This window comes from Elephantulus edwardii, unplaced genomic scaffold (genome assembly GCF_000299155.1).
Source record: "Elephantulus edwardii isolate Elephantulus edwardi_28Jun2011 unplaced genomic scaffold, EleEdw1.0 scaffold00204, whole genome shotgun sequence".
NCBI classification, from domain to species: domain Eukaryota; kingdom Metazoa; phylum Chordata; class Mammalia; order Macroscelidea; family Macroscelididae; genus Elephantulus; species Elephantulus edwardii.
The window spans coordinates 2,384,786-2,391,326 of record NW_006399954.1 but is presented as its reverse complement, the minus strand read 5'-3'; positions in this window follow the sequence as shown (position 1 = coordinate 2,391,326).

Here is a 6,541-nt window from a genome sequence, read left to right as displayed (position 1 = left end):
CCTCTCGGATAATCTGCTCTGCATACAGGTTGAAAAGGTATGGAGACAGGATGCATCCCTGGCGTACACCCTTCCCAATTTTGAACCATGCAGTGTTGCCCTGCTCAGTTCTGACGACTGCCTCTTGGTCCAAGTATAGGTTTCGCATTAGCACAATTAAATGTTCTGGGATTCCCATTCTTCTCAGAGTCAGCCACAGTTTGTTATGATCCACACAGTCAAATGCCTTTGCATAATTAGTGAAACACAGGTAGACATTCTTCTGGTATTCCCTGCTTTCAACCAAGATCCATCTAATATCAGCTACAATATCCCGAGTACCACGACCCCTTCTAAACCCAGCCTGGACTTCTGGCAGTTCTCTGCTGATAGATCAATAGTAATTAAATATGTAAAATAGAATGTATATGACTGATTTTATGAAGCAGAATGTAAATGAAAGATTATATAAACACAACATGAAATGTACATGAATGAAACACAGTGTATATATTTTATGCAAACCTATAAAGAAAGGAAAAAATATATAACCTAGTAGAAAAAATATATATATATACAACAGAAGAAAGGCTGCCTCTTCAAATTAGAGCTGACCTTAATGATGTAAAGCTTTCAGAACCTTCATTGGCTTATGGTTGTTTATGTGACATGACTCAAATCTTTGGAAGTCTAAAACTGACCAAATATGTAATTGAGATGTATTAAAAAGGACTGGAGAATAGAATGTGAAAGTTGGAAATAAAAAAGGATCAGTAGTTAGAAAATATGGCCTTACTGATAGAAACAATCATTGATATTACATGATAGAATTTTGCAAGTTGTTGTTATTGTGTACCTAGAGTTGGAACTGACCCATAGCTGACCTTCCAGTGGGTTTTCAGAGGCAGCTCATCGCATAGGGGGAAATTGCCCATCTTTCTTCCGCACAGCAACCATTGGCCTCGAACTGCATGCCTTTGGGACTGTAGTGCAGCTTTTTTGCTACTAGACCATCAGAGTTCCTTGAACAAGCAACAGTTTATCCATTGTAAACACTTTTCAACACCACTATATGGTTGAAATGACACCTATTCAGGACGATTCACAGGGTAGGATACATAGGACTCAAACAAACTGTATCTGTGGAAAAAGATGATGAAATTTAATATTATCAGTCAGAACAATGCCAAAAGCAATATGTGGAAGTGATCATTTATTATGCATATGCAAGTACAAGTTGAAGATCAAGAAAATGAAAAGAAATCTGTGAAAGTCAAAGTACAACCTTGACACCTGAATTTAGGTGCACAGAACACTAATTACTAAAGAACAGACAAGCTGTGGGAAGACATCAAGAAAGTCCTACATGATGAAGCCAAATGATAACTACAAAGACAGTAAAGGAATAAAAGACAAAATATGAATGTCAAAATGGACTCCAAAATAAAGCAAAATAGTAGAATAAAAGATTTCAAATGACAGCTATAGAGTGTTGAATAATTATAATGAATATGCAAACAATAAATGTTAGAAAACCAAAAGGGGAAAACATGCTCAAAATCTCTCAAACAGAAAAAAAAACCACCAAAGAAGAAACAGTAAATCTTCAAGTTATAGCAGTAGACAGAATACCGTTCAACACAAGAAGCATTGAAAGAAGAAGAGGAATACTCGGAGTAATGGTATCGTGAAGAATTGACAAGTGTACCAGAACTGATTAAGAACTCCAACCTGCACAGAAGACATTAACAACAACAATCAAAGCCTCCAGGAATAGATGGGATACCAAATGAGATATTCCAACAAACAACTGCAGTGATGAAAGTGCATACTCTTCTATGGTCAAGCTATAGGAAGCACATTCCAAAGAAAGGTGATCTAACAAAATGTGGAAATTATAGAGAAATATTAATTATCATATAAAAATATTTTTGTTGAAGAGTATACATATATGATTACAGCAGTACATCAACGGAAAAATGCAAAAAAAAAAAGCAAACTAGACTTGGTTGAGACATAGAATGGGAGGTATCATTGCTTATGTAAACTGGATTTCAACTGAAAGCAAAGAATAAATACCAAAAACATGTCTGCATTATGCAGTGGCATTCAACCATATATGTGACACAGCAAAAATCATATAATGTTATGAAGAATAAGGATTCCAGAACACTTAATTGTGTGCAATTAACATGTGGAAACTACATAGGCAAAGAAGTGGTCTTTCCAACAGATCAAAAAGATACTGTGTGGTTTAAAATCAAGAAATCTGTGTGTCAACATTATATCATTTTATCCTACTAATTTAGTCTATAAACTGAGCAAATAATCCAAAAAATTGGACTATATGAAGAGGAATTCAGTATTGCATTAACAATTGTATTCGGTATTGTATTAACAATCTGTGCCAGGCAGATGACACAACTTCACTTGCTAAAAGTGAGGAGATTTACTGAAGATCAAAGACTATATCCTTCATAATAGAATGCACCTCAACAAAATTTTTACTACCCTTAGCTTCTACTCAAACATAACATAGAGGTGGTATCATCATTTTGAAACATGTATGTCAAGTAAAGCAGAATCATAGATTGGCAAAAGTTGTATCTATATGTGCAATTGTAAACTGTTCCTTTCTTTTTTCCCCTCTTTAACATACTAACAGAAACAAAACCAATTCCCACATGTCAGAACCCATTACAAGAGAAGCGTAAGAATAAAATACAAGTTATCTCACAGTGACAGAAAATAGATCCGTAACTGTGTTACTCAGATGTTGACATTTTAGAGCCACCAACAGTTATTAAGAAAAGAGGCATTTTTTCTTTTTAGGGATGCAGTTGTTGTTAAGTGCCATAAAGTACAAGTCAAAGTAACCCTATGACCAATAATAGACCTGAACCCTGTCCTATCCTGTGCCATCTTCACACTTCCTGATACATTAAAGCCCATTGCAGAAGTCATCATGTCAATCCACTTGGTTGAGAGTCTCCCTCTCCTTCACTAACCCTCTACATTTCTGAGCATCATATACCTCTCCAAGGAATGACTTGCCCCTCCTAGCAACATACTCTAAATATATGAGGTGAAATTTTATTATCTTTGCCTCCAAAGGGCACTCTGGCTGTGCCCTCTCCAAGATATATTTGTTCTTTTGGCAGTTCATGGGAGGTTCAGTACTCTTCTCCAACAGCATGACTCAAAGGCATCAGTTCTTCTGTCATACTTATTAAATGTCCAGCTCTCAGATACATAGCTAGTGTTTAGAAAGACCATGGCCTGAATCTGACACACCTTAGTCCTCAAACTGACATCATTACTCCTCAATGATTTGGAGAAGTTCCTAACTGCAGATATTCCCAGTACTATATGTATCCTGATTTTCTTATGCTGGTACCAAGAGTATTAATTATGAACACAAGTAGAATGAAGTTGTTGGCAGTTTCAATGGTGGCCCAGTGGCAAGGAACTGAGCTGCAATGTAGAAGGCACACAGTTCGAGGCCACCAGCTGCTTCAATGGGCAATCTCCTCCAGTGCACTTAAACTGCCTCTGAAAACCCACTGGTGTGTCAGCTACAGGTCAGTTCTGACTCTATACAACAACATCACAATGCTGTCTATAGGTTCAGAGGATAGAATTTTTGTTTTCTTGACTTTCAGATGCAACCCATATTGAAGACAGTATTCTTAGATCTTCTGCAAAAAGTGCTTAATGTCCTCCTTTCTTTCAGCAAGTAAGGTTGTGTCATCTGGTCCTGATGTCATATTCCTCTTTTTAGAGTCCAGCATCTTGAATAATTTGCTCAGCAAACAGATTGAATAAGTAAGGAGAGAGAATAGAACCCTGACACACCCCCTTCTTAATTTGAAACCATGTAGTGTTCCCTTGCTCTGTTCGCACAACAGCCTCCTGGTCTAGGTTTCACACGAGCACATTTTAGTGCTCTGGGATTCCCATTCTTCTCAATGTTAGCCATAACTTGTTATGATCCACAAAGGCAAATGCCTTTGCATAGTCAATAAAGCATAAAAAGGCATTCTTCTGGTGTTCTCTACTTTCAGCCAGGATGTATCAGCAATGATATCCCAGGTATCATGTTCCCTTCTAAATGCTGCTTGAACTTCTGGCAGTTCCATATCTATGTACTGTTCTAGCCATTTTTGAATGATCTTCAGCAGTATTTTGCTTGCATGTGATATTAGTGATATTGTTCAATAGTTTCTGCACTCTGTTAGATCACCTTTCTCGAGAGAGGGAACAAATATGAACCTCTTCTAATCGATTGGCCAGACAGTTGTCCTCCAAATTTCCTGGCATTGACTGGTGAGCATATCTAAGGCTGCATCTGTTAATTGAAACAAGTCAATTGGGATCCCATCCAGTCATGGGTCTTATTTTTTGCCAGGGGCTTCAATGCAACTTCCACTTCCACCTTCATTACCATTGACTTCTGCTCATGGTACTTCCTGAAATCTTTTAATGTTAGTCAGTTCTTTTTGGTACAGTAACTGTATATTCCCTCCATCTTCTACATAGAACCTTTCTATATTGTTACTTGAAGTTTAATTTATTTTTTCAATGTTCTCAGTTTGAGAAATGCAGAGCAAGTTCTTCCCTTTTCATTTTCCAATTCCAGTTCTCTGCACATTCCATTATAATACTTTGATTTGTCTTCTCAAGTTGTTCTTTGAAATCTTCTGTTCAGTTCCTGTACTTTGTGATAGAAATGAAACTTGAAATAAAATGATCAAATTTTGTATTTTCAATGATTTATTCATTGTAAATACCTCCTTAAAAAGACATTTAAAAAATTACTTTACACAATGGACCTTACCTGATGAGCTTCATAGGAATTAGATTGAGAACATGTGTAGAAGAAATCATTGGAAAAGCTCAACATCAGCAGTCAAAATTACGGCAGGGGCAGAATATGGTTCAGACCATCAATTACTCATGTGCAAGTTGAAATTGAGGCTGAAAAAAGTTAAAATAAGTCTTCAATAAATAAAATATGATCTTGAATCTATTCCATTTGAATTTCAAGAAGGATCATCTCAAAGATAAATTGAGGTGTCGAACAGCAATGATCGAATGGTATGCAGTGGGGGTGGGGGAAAAGGCATTAATTTATTTAATGCAAATTTTTCTGTCTTGAATGTTGTTGTGTGGTGTGCCATTGAGTTGGAAATTACTCATATCTGACTCTCCAGCAGTTTTCAGAAGCATAAATCACACAGGAGGAGGTTGCCAGTCATTCTCTTGCAGAGCATTTTGTTGACTCAAACTGCATGACTTTGGGATTGTAGCACAGCTTCTTATCAATAGGCCACCAGAACTCCCTAATGTGTTCAAAAACCATTACTGTAGAATGAGTTTTAGGATCCAAGGAGTGGAGGGAGGGTGGGAGCAGAGGGATCAGTATGCGCAGGGGGAGGGGGGGATTAATCACGAGATGGTACAATTTGATAGGAGGAAGGTGATGGAAATTGGAAGGATATGTTCTGGAAAACAATGTATTTGAATTTTATAAGTAAACTAGTATAATAATTTAAAAAATAAATAAGTGAATAGGAACTTGGGAGGGAGAAAGAAGGAGGGGTAAAATGTGTGACAATAAATGAAAATCCACATTTTCTGTAAACTTTTGTTAAAATCACAATTAAAATTAAAAATTTATATTAAAAACAGGTTCTTCAATTTAAAAAAAATTACACACCAAAATCTAAAAAGAAACATTTAGTAAAATAGACTACTCTTCTCATTACCAAAAAGACTTCTGGTGGTGTAATGTGTAATGTGTTGTGCTGTTAATCAAAAAGTGGGCAGTTTCAATCTTCCAGTCACTCTGTGGGTAGAAGATGTAGACCGCAAAGCCTAATAGTTATGGAAACCCGAGGGAGAGTTATTCTGAGTCTAAACTGACTCTTTAGCAGTGCATTGGGTCTAGAATCTAGTTCTTACCAAAGAAACACAGTTGGTAAGCTTATGCCAACATTTTCATCATAAACAATAAAAATGTTCTTTGGGATGGTGTAAGGTCTTTGCTTTGAAATCCCATAGTCATTCATAATGTCTATGTCTCAAGGCCTCGATTAATTTCCACTTTGGCTAACATTCGTCTTTTTTTCAAGCATTTGGCTCTCTGTTGATCCAAAGTCATTTATTCTACAGATATGGAACACCTCCTGTAAGGCAGGCATTGGTCTCCATGTGAAACCCTTTGACGGCCAGACCCTCACATTCAAGGCAGCCCCACCTTATGGGATATTACATTCCAACTAAAGAAACGTGCATCAGACAAATAAAACTGTCTATGTGTATATCTTCTAGTGGTGGTGAATTTTGTGAGATACAGTCAGCAAAGAATTTTTAAAATGTTGAATGTTGGATGTCTCTCGGGGAGACATTTGTATAGATACTTGAAAGTTATGCAGTCTGAGGCATTGGAAACTAGGCACAACATACAAAGCGAGCACCACAACATTTTTCAATACATACTACCAGAAGTCCAGGCTGAGTTTAGAAGGGGTCATGGTACTAGAGATATTGTAGCTGATGT